Consider the following 19,889-nt stretch of genomic DNA (forward strand, 5'->3'; position numbering starts at 1 on the left):
CCAACGAAAATGAAATCAATATGTCAAAGAGATATCTGCACTCTCATGTTTATTGCAAGCAACATATTCACAATAGCTAAGATATTGAATCAATCTAAGTATCTATAAACAGATGAATAGAATTTTTTAAAGTGGTATACATGCACAATGAAATACTATTCAGCCACAAAATAAGAATGAAATTCTGTCATTTGTAACAAGAAGTATAAACCTGGAGGACATTATGCAAAGCGAAATAAAACAGGTGCAGAAAGACAAATACCACATGATACAATTTGAATCTGTGTCCCCACCCCAATCTTATGTTGAAATGTAATCCCCAGTGCTAATGGTTGGGCCTTGTGGGAGGTGCTTGAATCACGGGGGCAGTTTCTCATGAATGGGTTAGCACCATCCCCCTGGTGCTGTTCTCGTAACAGAGTCCTCATGAGATCTAGGTATTATCAGAACAGAGCTCTCATGAGATCTAGTTGTTTAAAAGTATGTAGCACCTCCTTCCCATTCTTGGTCCTGCTCCTGCCATGTAAGATGCCTCACTCCGCCTTTGCCTTCTGCTATAATTGCACATTTCCTGAGGCCTCCCCAGAATCTGAGCAGATGCCAGAAGTATGCTTCCTGAATAGAGTGTGGAAGAACCCTGAGCCAATTAAACCTTATTTCTTTATAAATCACCCAGTCTCAGATACTTCTTATAGCAGTAAATACAGAAAATTGGTACTCAGGAGTGAGGCATTGCTACAAAGATACCTGATAATGTGGAAGTGACTTTGAAACTGGGTAATGGGCAGGTTGGAAGAGTTGGAAGGCTCAGAAGAAGACAGGAAGACAAGGGAAAGTTTGGAACCTCCTAGAGACTTGATAAGTTGTTATGACCCAAATGCTGGTAGTGATATGGACAAGGACGTCCAGACTGAGGAGGTCTCAGATAGAAATTAGGACTTTACTGAGCTAAAGGGAAAAGTCAAGCTGGGAACTGCTTAGGGGCAACCTGCCTCCCATTCTATTCAAAGTCACCCCTCTGCTCACTGAGATAAACGCATTTCTAATTGCATCCTTTGGAGAGGCTAATCAGAAACTCAAAAAAAAAAGCAACCATTTGTCTCTTATCTGCCTGTGACCTGGAAGCCCCCTCCCTGCTTAAAGTCTTACCATCTTTGCTTCGAGTTTTCCCATCTTTTCAGACAGAACCACTGTTCATCTTACATATGTTGATTATGTCTCATGTCTCCCTAAAATGTATAAAGCCAAACTGTGCTCTAACCACCTTGGGCACATGTCATCAAGACCTCCTGAGGCCGTGTCATGAGAATGTGTCCCCAACCTTGGCAAAATAAACTAAGTTAACTGAGACCTGTCTCACATTTTCAGGGTTCATAAACTTCAGTAAAGGTCACTTTTGCTATGCTTTGCAAAGAATCTGGCTGTATTGTGCCCTGCTCTAAGGATGTGTGGAACTTTGAACTTAAGAGGGATGATTTAGTGTTTCTGGCAGAAGAAATTTCTAAGCAGCAAAACATTCAAGATGTGAGCTGGGTACTTCTAACAACCTATGCTTCTATGCATGAGCAAAGAAATGACCTAAAACTTGAACTTATATCTAAAAGGGAAGCAAAGTGTAAAAGTTTGGAAAATTTGCAGCCTTGACATGTAGTTCAAAAGAAAAGCCCATTTTCAGGGGAAGAATTCAAGCAGCCTGCAGAAATTTGCATAACTAAAAGGAAGGCAAGTACTGATAGCCAAGACAATGGGGGAAACACCTCAAAGGCATTTCAGAGACCCTCGTGACAGCCCTCCCATCACAGGTCCAGATGTCTAGGAGGGAAGAATGGTTTATTGGGCCAGGCCCAGAGTCCCTCTGCCCCACGCAGCCTCAGGAAACTGTTCCCTACATCCTAGCCACTCCAGCTGTAGCTCAAAGGGGCTCAGGTACACCTCAGGCTGCTGCTTCAGAGGGTGTAAGCTTTACAGCTTACACGTGGTGTTAAACCTGTAGGTGCAGAGAGGGCAAGAGTTGAGGCTTGGGAGCCTCTGCCTAGATTTTAGAAAACATGTGGAATAGCCTGAATGTCCAGGCAGAAGCCAGCTGCAGGGGCAGAGCCCTCACGGAGACCCTTTACTAGGACAATGCAGAGGGAAAATGTGGGGTTGGAGCCTCACATTTTCACAGTGCCCCACTCCCCAATGGGGCACTGCCTACTGGAGCTATGAGAAGAGGACCACCATCCTTCAGACCCCAGAATTGTAGCTCCACCAACAGCTTATACCATGCATCTGGAAAAGCCACAGACATTCAATGCTAGTCCACGAGAGCAGCCACAGTAGGTGAATCCTGCAAAGCCATCGGGGCAGAACTTCCCAAGGCTTTGGGAGCCCACCTTTTGCACCAGCATGCCCTGAGTGTGGGACAACGAGTCGAAAGATATTATTTTGCAGCTTTAGTATTTAATTACTTTAAGCTCACAAACCCCTGCTGGGTTTCAGACTTGCACAGGCCTGTAGACCCTTTCTTTGGCTGATTTCTCCTTTGGAATAGAAGTAATTACCCAATGCCTGCCCTGCTGAGTTTCAGACTTGCACGGGGCCTGTAGTGCCCTGGTTTTGGCCAATTTCTTATATTTGGAATGAAAGCATTTACCCAACGCCTCTACCCTCATTGTATCTTGAAAGAAACTAGCTTGTTTTTTTATTCTACAGGCTCATAGGCAGAAGAGACTAGTCTTGCCTCAGAGGAGACTTTGGACTGTGGACTTCTGAGTTAATGGTAGACTGAGTTAAGACTTTGGGTCATTGTTGAGAAGGCATGATTGTATTTTGAAATGTGAGAGGGGCAAGAGATTTGGGAAGGGGCAGGGTGAAATGATATGGTTTGGTGTGTGTCCCTGTCCAAATCTCATGTTGAAATGTAATCCTCAATGCTTGAGGTAGAAGGTGATTGAATCATGGGGGTGGTTTCTCATGAATTATTGAGCCCTATACCCCTAGTGCTGTTCTCATTATAGAGTTCTCATGAGATCTGGTTGTTTAAAAGTGTGGGCCAGGCAAGGTGGCCTGTAATCCCAGAACTTTGGGAGGCCAAGGCAGGCGGATCATGAGGTCAGGAGTTCGAGACCAGCCTGGCCAACACAGTGAAATCCCATCTCTACTAAAAATACAAAAATTAGCTGGATGTTGTGGCATCCACCTGTAGTCCCAGCTACTTGGGAGGCTGAGGCAGGAGAATTGCGTGAACCCAGGAGGCAGAGGTTGCAGTGAGCCAAGACTGTGCCACTGCACAACAGTGACAGAGTGAGACTCCGTCTGAAAAAAAAAAAAAAGTATGAAGCACCTCCCCTATCTCTCACTCCTGCTTTTGCCATGTAAGATGTCTCACTCTCCCTTTGCCTTCTGCCATGATTGCAAGTTTCCTGAGGCCTCCCCAGAAGCTGAGCAGGTGCCAGAATTATGCTTCTTGTACAGCCTGCAGAACCATGAGCCAATTAAACCTATTTTCTTTATAAATTATCCAGGACCAGTTATTTATTTATAGCAGTGCAAGAATGAACAAATATATTACTCATTATGAGGCAACTTAAATAGTCGATGTCAAAAAACAGGAAGTAGAATGGTGGTTACCAGAGGCTGTGGTGATTGTGGGAGTAGTGGTTAGGGAGATTTTGGTCAAAGCACACAAAATTACAATCAGGCAGGAAGAATAAATTCAAGAGGGCTACTGTACAGCATGGGGAACATAATATGTTGTACTCTCGAGGAATGCCAGGAGAGTGAATGTTAAGTGTTCTTAACACAAAAATGATAACCGTGTGAGTTGATACCTATATATTAATTAGGTAGATTTAACCATTCCAGAAGGTACATGTGCTTCAAGTCATCGCAGTGTACACAATAAATACATATAATTTTATCTGTCAATTTTTAAAAAGTGTTAAATTTGAAAAAAAAAAAAAAAAGAAACATAACTTACAGCATCAGTATCTAAATCCTTGTGGTCCTCAGCTTCATCTTCTGTGTCCCAAATTCTTATGTGGGAGAATTTGATTGGCTCCTTGGTTCACATACCCTCTCTAATTACCTGTGTCTTGGAGGGATTTCTCCGATACAGTGGTTTCCAAAGAAGGGTGACTCTAAGATGATGCCTGGAGGTATGAGAATTTAAAAGTATAACTTCAGTTTCACCTTCATTGCTTATTTCATTTACTTCTCATCTGGCAGGTTCAGGGGTTGCCCTACTTAAGAGTCTCATGTCCCACAAGACATTATATCTCTTGTAACAACTCCACAGGGTTCCAGGATTCACATGAGAAACACACCCAATTACATGAGTTAACACACTCAGGAAAACCCAAATTACAGCACTCTCATCAGGTATTTATGAGACATTTGTAACTCCTCTTTGTTTAGTTGCAGTGTATCAATCAGGGATAATATTACCATAGGCAATATTGACTGTAACATAGTTGACATTATTCTTCAGGTATTTATGGGGCATTTATAATTCCTCCTTGTTTTGTTGCAATTTATCATTCAGGGATAATATTACTGTAGGCAATACTGACTGTAACATAGTTGAAATTCTATCTTCATCTGATTTCTAGTGGAACAGAGAGAAAATTAACTAAAGGTCACATTCTTAAGGTATAAAAGGAAAAGTCTACTAATTCTTTACTAACTCTCCCCCACAACTAGTTCTTTAATGTATTTACTGGCATCAACAGATTTGCTTTGAAGTTGTTCTCCAAGAAGTAAAACATGGGCCACAGCATGTTAGTGGAGTTAGGCCAACTCCTCTCCCTTGCACTGCACCTACCTCCCAATTCTCTTGTCCAAGAACATTTACGGAATATCTTGATTATCCAGAAATACCACATCTTGCACAAGACTCTTAAGTCCTACAGAAAAAAAAAAAACTATTCCTATTCACAATTGAGTTGAGATATACTCACTCATCCAATGGAGGGGTTCAAAAGAAGAGGTGTGAAACAAAGGAAGCTAAACTAAAAGGAGATCCAGCTACATGAGTAAGAGGAAAAGATCCCCAGGACTGACAAAGATGTTAGGGCCTGAGGTCACCACACCCAGGAAGCGCAAGAGGTCAGGGGATTTCCGTTTCCTAGCTAAGGGAAGCCATGACAGACTGTACTTGGAAAAATGGGACATTCCCACCTAAATATTGTGCTTTTCCCTTAGCAACTGACAGACAAGAAGATTCTCTCCAGTGCCTGGCTCAGTGGGTCCCACACCCACGGAGCATTGCTCACTGCCAGCGCAGAAGTCTGAGATCAAACTGCAAGGCAGCAGCCTGGCTGGGGGAGGGGCGTCCTCCATTACTGAGGCTTCAGTAGGTAAACAAAGCAGCTAGAAAGCTTGAACTGGGCGGAGCCCACCAAAGCTCAGCCAGGCTGAGCCTACTGCCTCTATAGACTCCACTTCTGTGGGCAGGGCATAGCTGAACAAAAGGCAGCAGACAACTTCTGCAGTCTGGCAGCTCTAAAGAGAGCAGTGGTTCTCCCAGCATGGCGTTTGAGCAATGAGAACAGACAGACTGCCTCCTCAAGTGGGTCCCTGATCCCTGTGTAGACTAACTGGGAGACACCTCCCAGTAGGGGCCGACAGACACGTCATATAGGCAGGCGCCTCTCTGAGACAAAGCTTCCAGAGGAAGGATCAGGGAGTAATATTTGCTATTCTGCAATATTTGCTGCTCTGCAGGCTCTACTGGTGATACCCAGGCACATAGGGTCTGGAGTGGACCTCCAGCAAACTCCAACAGACCTACAGCTGAGGGACCTGACTGTTAGGAGGAAAACTAACAAACAGAAAGGAATAGCATCAACATCAACAAAAAGGATATCTACACCAAAACCCCATCTGTAGGTCACCAACATCAAGGACCAAAGGTAGATAAAATCACAAAGATGGAGAGAAACAAGAGCTGAAAATTCTAAAAACCTAGAGTGCCTCTTCTCCTCCAAAAGATCGCAGTTCCTCACCAGCAACAGAACAAAGCTGGACAGAGAATGACTTTGATGAGTTCACAGAAGTAGGCTTCAGGAGGCCAGTAATAACACAATTCTCCAAGCTAAAAGAGCATGTTCTAACCCATCACAAAAAAAAGCTAAAAACCTTGAAAAAAGGTTAGATGAATGGCTAACTAGAATAAAGTGTAGAGAAGACTTTAAATGACCGGATAGAGCTGAAAACCATGGCACAAGAACTTCGTGGCGCATGCACAAGCTTCAATAGCTGATTCAATCAAGTGGAAGAAAGGGTATCAGTGATTGAAGATCAAATTAATGAAATAAAGCAAGAAGACAAGGTTAGAGAAAAAAGAGTAAAAAGAAACAAACAAAGCCTCCAAGAAATATGGGACTATGTGAAAAGACGAAATCTAGGTTTGATTGGTGTACCTGAAAGTGATGGGGAGAATGGAACCAAGTTGGAAAGCACTCTTCAGGACATTATCCAGGAGAACTTCCCCAACCTCGCAAGGCAGGCCAACATTCAAATTCAGGAAATACAGAGAACACCACAAAGATACTCCTCAAGAAGAGCAACCCCAAGACACATAATTGTCAGATTCACCAAGGTGGAAATGAAGGAAAAAATGTTAAGGGCAGCCAGAGAGAAAGTTCCAGTTACTGACAAAGGGAAGTCCATCAGATTAACAGCAGACACCTCAGAAGAAACCCTACAAGCCAGAAGAGAGTAGGCGACAATATTCAACATTCTTAAAGAAAAGAATTTTCAAACCAGAATTTCATATCCAGCCAAACTAAGCTTCATAAGTGAAGGAGAAATAAAATCTTTTACCAACAAGCAAATGCTGAGAGATTCTGTCACCACCAGACCTGCCTTAAAACTGCTCCTGAAAGAAGAGCTAAACCAGTACCAGCCACTGCAAAACATGCCAAATTGTAAAAACCATCAATGCTAGGAAGAAACTGCATCAATTAACAGGCAAAATAACCAGCTAACATCATAATGATAGGATAAACTTCACACATAACAATATTAACCTTAAATGCAAATGGGCTAAATACCCCAATTAAAAGACACAGACTGGCAAATTGAATAAAGAGTCAAGACTAATCAGTGTGCTATATTCAGGAGACCCATCTCACATACAGAGACACACATAGGCTCAAAATAAATGGATGGAGGGAGACCTACCAAGCAAATGGAAAGCAAAAAAGCAGGGGTTGCAATCCCAGTCTCTGATAAAACAGACTTTAAACCGACAAAGATTAAAAGAGACAAAAATGGTCATTACATAATAGTAAAGGGATCAATTCAACAAGAAGAGCTAACTATCCTAAATATATATGCACACAATACAGGAGCACCCAGATTCATAAAGCATGTCCTTAGAGACCTACAAAGAGACTTAGACTCCCACACAATAATAATGGGAGACTTTAACACCCCACTGTCAATATTAGACAGATCAATGAGACAGAAGGTTAACAGGATATCCAGGAATTGAACTCAGCTCTGCACCAAGTGGACCTAATAAATATCTACAGAACTCTCCACCCCAAATCAACAGAATATACATTCTTCTCAGCACCACATTGCACTTATTCTAAAATTGACCACATAATTGGAAGTAACGCACTCCTCAACAAATGTAAAAGAACAAAAATCACAACAAATGGTCTCTCAGACCACAGTGCAATCAAATTAGAACTCAGGATTAAGAAACTCAATCAAAACCGCTCAACTACATGGAAAATGAACAGCCTACTCCTGAATGACTACTGGGTAAAAAACGGAATGAAGGCAGAAATAAAGATGTTCTTTGAAACCAATGAGAACAAAGACACAATGTACCAGAATCTCTGGGACACACTTAAAGCAGTGTGTAGACGGAAATTGGTAGCACTAAATGCCCACAAGAGAAAGCAGGAAAGATCTAAAATCAACACCCTAACATCACAATTAAAAGAACTAGAGAAGCAAGAACAAACAAATTCAAAAGCTAGCAGAAGACAAGAAATAACTAAGATCAGAGCAGAACTGAAAGAGACAGAGACACAAAAAACACTTCAAAAAAATCAATGAATCCAGGAGCTGGTTTTCTGTTTTTTTGTTTTTTTTAAAGATCACCAAAATTGACAGACCACTAGCAAGACTAATAAAGAAGAAAAGAGAGAAGAATCAAATAGATACAATAAAAAATGAGAAAGGGGACATCACCAGCGACCCCACAGAAATACAAACTACCATCAGAGAATACGATAAACATCTCTACGCAAAGAAACTAGAAAACCTAGAAGAAATGGATAATTTCCTGGACACTTACACTCTCCCAAGACTAAAACAGGAAGAAGCTGAATCCCTGAATAGACCAATAGCAGGCTCTGAAATTGAGGCAATAATTAATAGCCTACCAACCAAAAAAAGTCTAGGACCAGACGGACACACAGCCAAATTCTACCAGCGGTACAAGGAGGAGTTGGTACCATTCCTTCTGAAACTATTCCAAACAATAGAAAAAGAGGGAATCCTCTCTAACTTATTTTATGAGGTCAGCATCATCCTGATACCAAATCCTGGCAGAGACACAACAAAAAAAGAGAATTTTTAGACCAATATCCCTGATGAACATCAATGCAAAAATCCTCAATAAAATACTGGCAAACCAAATCCAGCAGCACATCAAGAAGCTTATCTGCCATGATCAAGTTGGCTTCATCTCTGGCATGCAAGGCTGGTTCAACATACACAAATCAATAAACTTAATCCATCACATAAATAGAATCAATGACAAAAACCACATGATTATCACAATAGAGGCAGAAAAGGCCTTCGAAAAAATTCAACAGTCCTTCATGCTAAAAACTCTCAATAAACTAGATATTGATGGAATATATCTCAAAATAATAAGAGCTATTTATGACAAACCCACAGCCAATATCATACTGAATGGGAAAAGCATTCCCTTTGAAAACTGGCACAAGACAAGGATGCCCTCTCTCTATAAATCATGCTGCTGTAAAGACACATGCACATGTATGTTTATTGCGGTACTATTCCCAATAGCAAAGACCTGGAACCAACCCAAATATCCAACAATGATAGACTGAATTAAGAAAATGTGGCACATATACACCATGGAATATTATGAAGCCATAAAAAATGATGAGTTCATGTCCTTTGTAGGGACATGGATGAAACTGGAAACCATCATTCTCAGCACACTATCGCAAGGACAAAAAACCAAACACCGCATGTTCTCACTCATAGGTGGGAACTGAACAATTAGAACACTTGGACACAGGATGGGTATCATCACACACCAGGGCCTGTTGTGAGGTGAAGGGAGGGGGGAGGGATAGCATTAGGAGATATACCTAATGTAAATGATGAGTTAATGGGTACAGCACACAAACATGGCACATGTATACATACGTAACAAACCTGCACGTTATGCACATGTACCCTAGAACTTAAAGTATACTAAAAAATAAATAAATAAATTTTAAAAAGGATGCCCTCTCTTCACCACTCCTATTCAACATAGTGTTGGAAGTTCTGGTCAGTGCAATCAGGCAAGAGAAGGAAATAAAGGTATTCAATCAGGAAAAGAGGAAGTCGAATTTGCAGATGACATGATTGTATATTTAGAAAACCCTGTCGTCTCAGCCCAAAATCTCCTTAAGCTTATCAAGCAACTTCAGCAAAGTCTCAGGATACAAAATCAATGTGCAAAAATCACAAGCATTCCTATACACCAATAACAGACAAACAGAGAACCAAATCATGAGTGAACTCCCATTCACAATTGCTACAAAGAGAATAAAATACCTAGGAGTCCAACTTATAAGGGATGTGAAGGACCTCTTCAAGGAGAACTACAAATCACTGCTCAACAAAATAAAAGAGGACACAAACAAATAGAAAAACAGTTCATGCTCATCGATAAGAAGAATCAATATTGTGAAAATGGCCATACTGCCCAAGGTAATTTACAGATTCAATGCCATCCCCATCAAGCTACCAATGACTTTCTTCACACTATTGGGAAAAAAACTACCTTAAAGTTCATATGGAACCAAAAATGACCCCGCATTGCCAAGACAATCCTAAGCAAAAAGAACAAAGCTGGAAGCATCATGCTACCTGACTTCAAACTATACTACAAGGCTACAGTAACCAAACAGCATGGTACTGGTACCAAAACAGAGATATAGACCAATGGATAGAACAGAGGCCTCAGAAATAACACCACATGTCTACAACCATCAGATCTTTGACAAATCTGACAGAAACAAGAAATGGGGAAAGGATTCCCTATTTAAAAAATGATGCTGGGAAAACTGGCTAGCCATATGTAGAAAGCTGAAACTGCATCCCTTCCTAACACCTTATACAAAAATTAACTCAAGATGGATTAAAGACTTAAATGTTAGACCTAAAACCATAAAAACACTAGAAGAAAACCTAGGCAATACCATTCAGGACATAGATATGGACAAGGACTGATGACTAAAACACCAAAAGCAATGGCAACAAAAGCCAAAATAGACAAATGGGATCTAATTAAACTAAAGAGCTTCTGTACAGCAAAAGAAACTACCATCAGAGTGAACAGGCAACCTGCAGAATGGGAGAACATTTTTGCAATCTACCCATCTGACAAAGGGCTAATATCCAGAATCTGCAAAGAACTCAAACAAATTTGCAAGAAAAAAACAACCCCATCAAAAAGTGGACAAAGGATATGAACAGACACTTCTCAAAAGAAGATACTTATGCAGCCAACAGACACATCAAAAAATGCTCATCAACACTGGTCATAAGAGAAATGCAAATCAAAACCACAATGAGATACAATCTCAAGCCAGTTAGAATGGCGATCATTAAAAAGTTAGGAAACAACAGATGCTGGAGAGGATGGGAAGAAATAGGAATGCTTTCATGCTGTTGGTTGGAGTGTAAATTCATTCAACCATTGTGGAAGACAGTGTGGCGATTCCTCAAGGATCTAGAACTAGAAATACCATTTGACCCAGCATCCTACGACTGGGTATATACCCAAAGGATTATAAATCATGCTACTATAAAGACACATGCACATGTATGTTTACTGCGGCACTATTCACAATAGCAAAGACTTGGAACCAACCCAAATGTCCATCAAAGATAGACTGGATTAAGAAAATGTGGCACATATACACCATGGAATAGTATGCAGCCATAAAAAAGGATGAGTTCATGTCCTTTGTGGGGACATGGATGAAACTGGAAACCATCATTCTCGGCAAACTATCACAAAGACAGAAAACCAAACATCACATGTTCTCATTCATAGGTGGGAAATGAACAATGAGAACACTTGGACACAGGGCGGGGAACATCACACACCAGGGCCTGTTTGGGAGTGGTGACCTGGGGGAGGGGTAGCATTAGGAGAAATACCTAATGTAAATGACCAGTTGATGGGTGCAGCAAATCAACATGGCACATGTATACCTATGTAACAAACCTGCATGTTGTGTACATGTACCGTAGAACTTAAAGTATAATAATACAAAATTTAAAACAAATTGAACCAATAGACTAGTTCATGCAGGGATGCCACAAACTTTTAATTTGTAAAAAAATAAAAATAAATATCTGCAAAGCATAATTTAAAACAGAGTGCAATGCTACAGAGTATGTGTATAATTGCTCTGACAATTCTTTCCTTACTTTTTCACATTGTCAAGTTTTCTCTTTCTCCTGTGTCCTTTCCTTCCACCCACTATCTGCTAGTCACTACATCAGGAAAAAAAAAAAAAAAAAAAAAACCTTGCCTCTTGGCATCAGTTACCCTCCAACTATCATATTATTTTTTTCTCTACGTAGCAAACCTCCTATGCTTCTTGCTGTCTCTAACTTTGCTTCTCTATTCTCTCTTGACCTCATTCAGATTAAATTTTCACTTCCATCATTCTGCTGAAACTGCTTTTATGAAGATCCCCAAACACTTCCATATTGCTAAGGGCAAGGATCAATTTTTTGTTTTTGTTACTTAATCTATCAGTATGAGTTGACAAAAAAAAATGAGTTCTACACCCTTGAAATATTTTCTCTCCTTGAGTTTTGGCTTTTTGTTTGTTTGTTTTTGTTTGTTTGAGACAGGGTCTCACTCTGTCACACAGGCTGCAGTGCAATGGCATGATCAAAGCTCCCTACAGCCTCAACACCCTGGGTTCAACCAATCCTCCCATCTCAATCTCCCAAGCAGCTGGTACTATAGGCATGTACCATCATGCCCAGCTAATTATTTGTATTTTTTGTAGAGATATCATTTCGCTATGTTGCCCAGGCTGGTCTCGAACTCCCAGGTTCAAGCAATCTGGCCACCTTGGCCGCCCAAAGTGCTGGGATTACAGGCAGGAGCCACAAGCCACTGTGTCCAGCCTCTCCTTGCTTTTATGGTACCATATTCTCCTGGTTTTCTGGCCATTTGCTGGTTTCCTTCTCATCTTCCTGACCTCTAAATATTAAACTGTCAGACTCAGTCCTTGGACTTCCTCTATTTTCTATACACACTCACTTCATTGTTGACCTCACCAAGTATCATCTCACCAATGACTCCTAAATTTATATCTCCAGCAAAGACCTGTACTCTAGATTCCAACAGAATATCTAACTAACTACATTTCCATTTGAATGTCCTGTAATAAGAAGCTCACACCCAGTTCCTAGTAGTCTCACTCCCTCTTCTGTTCTTCCATAGTCTTCCCAATCTCCATGCATGGTAATTTCAACCTTCAAACTTAGGTCTAAACCCTGGAGTCATCTTGCCACCTATCCTCTTACATACAGTATTTGAATTTGATTTATCAAAAAATACTATTTGTTCTACCTTCAAAATATACGCATCATTCGAACATTTCTGACCACCTTTATTGCCTTAGTCTAAGCCACCATCATCTTTCAACTGTACCACTTCAAAAGGCTCCTAACTGGTCTCCAAGTTTTGATTCCTTGTCCCCCCATCAGTCAGAATCAGACTTATCCTGCTGAAAGGTTAACCAAGGCCAGGTGTGGTGGCTGTGCCTCCTAGCACTTCAGGAAGCTGAACCAGGAAGGTCACTTGAAGCCAAGAGTTCAAAACCAGCCTGGGCAAGATAAAGAGACCTTGCCTCTACAAAATAAAATTTTTTAAATTACCTTGGCATGGTGCCATGCACCTGCAGCCCCAGCTACTTGGGAGGGTGAGGCAGGAGGATCCCTTGAGCCCAGGATATTGAGGCTGCAGTGAGCTATGATCATGCCACTGTGCTCTAGCCTGAGCAACAGCGCAAGACCCTGTCTCAAAAAGAAAGAAAGAGAGAGAGAGAGAGTGAGAGAGAGAGAAAGAGTAAGGAAGTTAAGCTAGAGACTCTGAGTTTCTGTCAAAATGGAACCAGAACCCTCCACCTTTTCCTTCCCACTAATTATGGTTGAAAATCCTAAACAAAACATAAGAGAAACAGAAGTCTCTAAACAGTGGATAGAGTGGGTGGACTGGGTAGGAAGATGAAGACTCCAAGAAAGACCTGGTAGCAAGTACCAAAAATGAAGCAGCTCTACCTCCACCTGGTGGTGTGTGAAATGAGCTCTTTGGAATCTCATGGTTCCACTCCAAGTGAGATCCAATAGTGAAGCTGTGCTCACTCAACAGCAAAAGCAATGTGGGGCAGGGAAAACAGTGGTGGCCACATATGTTCTCTGCCCATACTACTTTGCCTCAACTTAGGTTCAGCTATGGAAAAGTAGGTAACAATGTCAAGGAGAAAAAGCCCGGGCTTTCTAACAAGAGACCCAAGAAGGGAACCACTGAAACTGAAAAATGTAGAATATCAAAGAGAAAGAAGCTGGAGAAAGGGATCCTTTAAATCATGAAATATTGGGCTTTCCTCCGAGCTTTTCATGTATGAAACTGAATACAATTAGCATGGTCAAGGCTTTAGGGATTTTAACAGGACCCAGGATATCTTAATACCCAGGACACAATCCTAAATTACTCAACACAAAAAAACAGAACCAGAAAAACTTTAACAACTCTCAAGAGAAAGGGAATCAACAGATGACAACCCTAAGATAACCAAATGTTGGATTAAAAAAAAAAAAATAAAGGTTCAAGTCACTTATTAAAATATTCCAGTCTTCCTTCCTTCCCCACCAGCCTCTCCCCACAAGCTCTTCTCCCCACCTTCCTCTTTCCTCACCATCTTCTTTCCCCACTTACTCTCCAAAGTTCTTCTCCTCTTCCTTCTTTCCCCACCTCGTCTCAAGTTCTTCTCCCACCCACTCTTTTCTCCCCACCCTCTTCTTTCTCCCGCCATCTTTTTTCCCCACTACCTCTCCACCTTTTTCTTTCCCCACTCCCTCACTGCAAGTTCTCCTCCCTACCATCTTCTTTCACCATTATCTTTCCCCACTCCCTCTCCTCATGCTGCCTTCTCAAGTTCTTCTCCCATCTTTTTTCCCAACCGTCATCTATCCCCACCATCTTCTTTCCCTCCTGTTTTTTGTCTGCCATCTTTTTTCCACCCCATTACCTTTTCTTTCCCCATTCCCTTGCCCCAAGTTCTTTTTCCCCATTCTTTCTTTCCAGTCTTCCTCCCTTCTCCACCGTCCTCTCCCCAAGCTTTTCTTCCCACCTTCCTTTTTCCCCACCATCTTTCCCCACTCCCTCCCCACAAGTTCTTCTCCCCACTGTCCTCTTTCCCCATGATGGTCTTCTTTCCACATCGCAGTCTTCTTTCCCCACCTCCTCTCCTCAAGTTCTCAGCACTGTTTTTGCTCCCTACCCTCTTCTTCCTCTCTGCCGTCTTTTTTCCCCCAAGTCCTTCTCCCCACTGTCTTCTTTCTCCACTCCCTCCCTCTCCAAGTCCTTCTCCCCTTCTCTTCCCACATCCCGCTGTCTCCTCCCACAATCTGTCCTTCTCACCCCCAAGGTCTTCTTCCCGACTCCATCTCCTTAAGTTAGGTTCCCTACTATCTTTTTTTCTTCCACCATCTTCTTTCCCCAAGGTCTTCTCCCCAAGTTCTTCTTTCCCCAAGAAGGGGTGGAGGAGAGAGAATGAGAAGCCCGTCGGAAGAAGAGACCGGAGCCAGGAGAGAAGTCCGTGGGAAGAAGAGAAGGGAGCAAGACGTGGGGAGCTGGGGTGGGGGAGGGTGGAGACCGGAGCGAGGGCGGGAAGAAGATGGGGGTGGGGAGGAGACAAGGAGGTGCTAGTGGGAGTGAGGAAGAGTGGTAGAAGGCGGGAGCCAGGCAGGGAAGGGAGGTGCAGGGGAGAGCTGGATCAGGTAGGGCAGGTTGGGAGAAAGAAGAAAACAGTGGGCGTGAGGCGGGGGAAATGCTGGGGAGAGCAGGGTGATGAGATAACAGTAGCGAAAACATGGTGGCAAGATGAATGGGAGTGGGAGGGGGACGGTGGGGAAAGAAAAAGGGAGGCAGGGAAAAGAAGGTAGAGAAAGTAGGAAAAACAGTTTGGCAGTTTCTTAAATAGTTAAACATATACTTATGATTTGACCCAGCAATCCCATTTGATGGTATTTATCACAGGGAAAGGGGACAAAAGAAAAGGAAGGGTGGGGAAAGGGGAAAGAAGAAGAGAGATTGTGGAAAAGAAGAAGAGGGATGGTGGGAAAGAAGAGGGAGGGTGGGAAAGAAGAAGAGAGATGGTGGGAAAGAAGAAGGAGGGTGGTAAAGAAGAAGAGGGATGGTGGGGAAAGGAGAGGGATGGTGGGAAAGCAGAAGAGGGATGGTGGGGAAAGAAGGAGAGGGATGGTGGGAAAGAAGAAGAGGGATGGTGGGAAAGAAGAGGGAGGGTGGGAAAGAAGAGGGGGGTGGGAAAGAAGAGGGAGGGTGGGAAAGAAGAGGGAGGGTAGGAAAGAAGAAGAGGGATGGTGGGGAAAGAAGTGTGATGGTGGGAAAGAAGAGGGAGGGTGGGAAAAAAGAAGAGGGATGGTGGGGAAAGAAGGAGAGGGATGTGGGAAAGAAGAAGAGGGATGGTGGGAAAGAAGAAGAGGGATGGTGGGAAAGAAGAGGGAGGGTGGGAAAGAACAAGAGGGATGGTGGGGAAAGAAGAGGGATAGTAGGAAAGAAGAAGAGAGATGCTGGGAAAGAAGGGATGGTGGGAACGAAGAAGAGAGATGGTAAAGAAGAGGGATGGTGGGAAAGAAGAAGAGGGATGGTGGGGAAAGAAGAGGGATGGTAGGAAAGAAGAAGAGAGATGGTGGGAAAGAAGAGAGATGGTGGGAAAGAAGAAGAGGGATAGTGGAGAAAGAAGAGGGATGGTGGGAAAGAAGAGGGTTGGCGGGGAAGAGGGATGGTGGGAAAGAAGAGGGATGGTAGGAAAGAAGAAGAGGGATGGTGGGGAAAGAAGAGGGATGGTAGGAAATAAGAAGAGAGATGGTGGGAAAGAAGAGGGATGGTGGGAAAGAAGAGGGATAGTGGGAAAGAAATGAGATGGTGGGAAAGAAGAGGGATGGTGGGAAAGAAGAAGAGGGATGGTGGGGAAATGTTGGAAATGGGGAAAGAAGAAGAGGAACAGTGGGGAAAACTGGTTGTAAAAATAATACTCCAAGCCAGGCGTGCCGCGCCCGTAATCCCAGCACTTTGGAAGGCTGAGGCAGGCAGATCATGATGTCAGGATATCGAGACCATCCTGGCTAACACCGTGAAACCCGGTCTCTACTAAAAATATAAAAAATTAGCCAGGCATGGTGACGGGCGCCTGTAGTCCCAGCTACTCGGCAGGCTGAGGCAGGAGAATGGCCTGAACCCAGGAGGCGGAGCTTGCAGTGAGCCTAGATTGCACCACTGCACTCCAGCCTGGGCGACAGAGTGAGACACCGTCTCAACAATAATAATAATAATAATACTCCAAAAAGAGTAAGTATTTTTAAAATGAATGGATCGTAGACCTAAATATTAATATGTAAAAAAAAAAAAATACAGTAAGACTCTTCAAATAAAACATAGGAGAAAATATTCAAAAACTTAAAATAGGTAGAGTTCTTAGATACAACAAAAGCACAATTCATAAGATTTAAAAACCTGATTAACCGTACTTAACGAAAATTTTAAACTTTGGTTTCATCAAAGACGCTACTAACAAAATGAAATGAAAAGTCAGTCTGGGAGAAAATATTTACAATTCACGTATTCAACAAAGGAAGTGTATCCAAATATATAAAGAATTATTGGCTTTTCCCACGGATCTTTGCAACCCGTGGATCAGGAGACCCCCTCGTGAGCTCACACCACCAACGCCTTGGGTCCAAAGTACACAGCTGAGCAGACTCTCCATGGCCACTCAGGCTTGCACAGAGACACAGGAGATTTTTGCATACTGCTACCCCGGGAATTCCAGTGAGACGGGAGATCCTCCGTGTATTCCCCTAGGAAGGGGGCTGAATCCAGGGAACCAAGTGGTGTCCTTCCTTGGACTCCACTCCCACGGCACCTCACAAGTTAAGAACCACTGGCTTGGAATTCCAGCCGGCCAGCAGCAGCAGGCTGGAGACTGCCTGAGACAACCGAGTTTGCGTGGGGATGGGTGGCTGCCATCTCTAGAGCTCAAGTTGACTGTTTTGGCCTGCCATCGAGCCTGGGCAGCCAGACCAGGAGGAATATCTCATAGCGCAGCACAGCTGCTATGGCAGATCATGGCCAGACTGCTTCTTTAAGTGGGACCCCCATCCATCCCTTCTCACTAGTTAGCACCTCCCTGCAGGAATTTCAACAACTCCAGCATGGATTTTGTGGACAGAACTCTGATCTTTCCCAGGGATGAAGCCCCAGTGGGGGTTGGGGAGACCTTATCTGCAGACCTTCCTGAACAAGGAAGAAATTGAATCCCTGAATAGACCAATAACAGGTTCTGAAATTGAGGCATAATAAATAGCCTACCAACCCAAAAAAAAAAAAAAAAAGCCCAGGACCAGACAGATTTACAGCTGAATTCTACTAGAGGTACAAAGAGGAGCTGGTACCATTTCTACTGAAACTATTCCAAACAGTTGAAAAGGAGGGCTCCTCCCTAACTCATTTTATGAGGCCGGCACCAACCTGATACTAAAACTGGGCAGAGATACAACATTAAAAAGAAAACTTCAGGCCAGTATCCCTGATGAACATTGACGTAAAAATCTTCAATAAAATACTGGCAAACCAAATCCAGCAGCACATCAGAAAGCTTATCCACCACAATCAAGTTGGCTTCATCCCTGGGATGCAAGGTTGGTTCAACATATGCAAATCAATAAATATAATCCATCACATAAACAACTAAAGACAAAAACTACATGATTATCTCAATAGAAACAAAGAAGGCCTTTGATATCCCTTCATGTTAAAAATTCTCCATAAACTTTGTATTGAGGGAACATACATCAAAATAATAAGAGCCACATATAACAAACCACAACCAATATATTGAATGGGCAAAAGCTGAAAGCATTCCCCTTGAAAACTGGCACAAGACAAGGATGCCCTCTCTCACCACTCCTATTCAACATAGCATTGGAAATTCTAGCCAGAGCAATTGAGCAAGAGAAAGAAATAAAGGGTATTCAAATAGGAAGAGAGGAAGTCAAACTATCTTTGTTTGCAGATGACATGATCCTATATTTAGAAAACCCCATGTCTCAGCCAAAAAGTTGCTTAAGCTGTTAAGCAACTTCAGCAAAGTCTCAGGATACAAAATCAATGTGCAAAAATCACTAGCATTCCTACACACCAACAACAGACATGCAGAGAAGCAAATCATTAATAAACTCCCATTGACAATTGCTACAAATAAAATACCTAAGAATACAGTTAAGAAGGGAAGTGAAGGACCTCTTCAAAAAGAACTACAAATGACTGCTCAATAAAATAAGAGAGGATACAAATGGTAAAACATTCCCTGCCCATGGATAGGAAGAATCATTATCATGAAAATGGCCATAATGCCCAACGTAATTTATAGATTCAATGTTATTCTCATTAAACTTCCATTGACATTCTTCACAGAATCAGAAAAAAAACATGTTAAAACTCATATGGCACCAAAAGAGAGCTGGTATAGCCAAGACGAATCTCAGCAAAAAGAACGAAGCTGGAGGCATCATGCTAACTGACTTCAAACTCTACTACAAGGCTACAGTAACCAAAACAGCACAGTCCTGGTACAAACAAAAACAGATATATAGACCAATGGACCAGAATAGAGACCTCAGAAATAAGACCACACACCTACAACCATCTGATCTTTGACAAACCTGACAAAATCAAGCAATGGGGAAAGGATACCCTATTTAATAACTGGTGCTAGAAGAACTGACTAGCCATATGCAGAAAATTGAAACTGGACCCCTTCCTTATACCACATACAAAAATGAACTCAAGGTGGATTACATACTTAAATGTAAAACCCAAAACAATAAAAACCCTAGAAGAAAATCTAGGCAATACCATTCAGGACATAGGCATGGGCAAAAATTTTATGATGAAAACACCAAAAGCAACTGCAACAAAAGCAAAAATTGACAAATGGGATATAATTAAACTAAAGAGCTTCTGTAGAGCAAAAGAAACTATCATCAGAATGAACAGACAATCTACAGAATGGGAGAAATTTTTTGCCATCTAGTCATCTGACAAAGGTCTAATATCCAGAGTCTACAAGGAACTTAAACACATTTACAATTAAAAAAAAAAACCATTAAAAAGTGGGCAGAGGACATGAACAGACACTTCTCAAAAAAAGACATACATGCAACCAACAAACATATGAAGAAAAGCTCAACATCACTGATCATTAGAGAAACACAAACCAAAACGACAATGAGATACCATCTCACGCCGGTCAGAATGGTGATTATTGAAAAGTCAAGAAACAACAGATGCTGGTGGGGTTACA

At 42.2% G+C, this 19,889-nt stretch overlaps 1 long non-coding RNA gene across 4 annotated transcripts in view; it reads right to left on the reverse strand.

Annotated features, from left to right (window-relative positions):
* The window catches only part of LOC123567926 (uncharacterized), a 234,306-nt gene that overhangs the window by 208,035 nt on the left and 6,382 nt on the right, over positions 1-19,889 (reverse strand). For all 4 annotated transcript variants that reach the window (XR_010579989.2, XR_010579988.2, XR_010579991.2 and 1 more), the window contains exon 2: positions 3,962-4,133. This is a non-coding gene — a long non-coding RNA (uncharacterized lncRNA). The remainder of the gene's footprint in view (positions 1-3,961; positions 4,134-19,889) is intronic.

Source organism: Macaca fascicularis, chromosome 12 (assembly GCF_037993035.2).
Source record: "Macaca fascicularis isolate 582-1 chromosome 12, T2T-MFA8v1.1".
Taxonomy (NCBI): domain Eukaryota; kingdom Metazoa; phylum Chordata; class Mammalia; order Primates; family Cercopithecidae; genus Macaca; species Macaca fascicularis.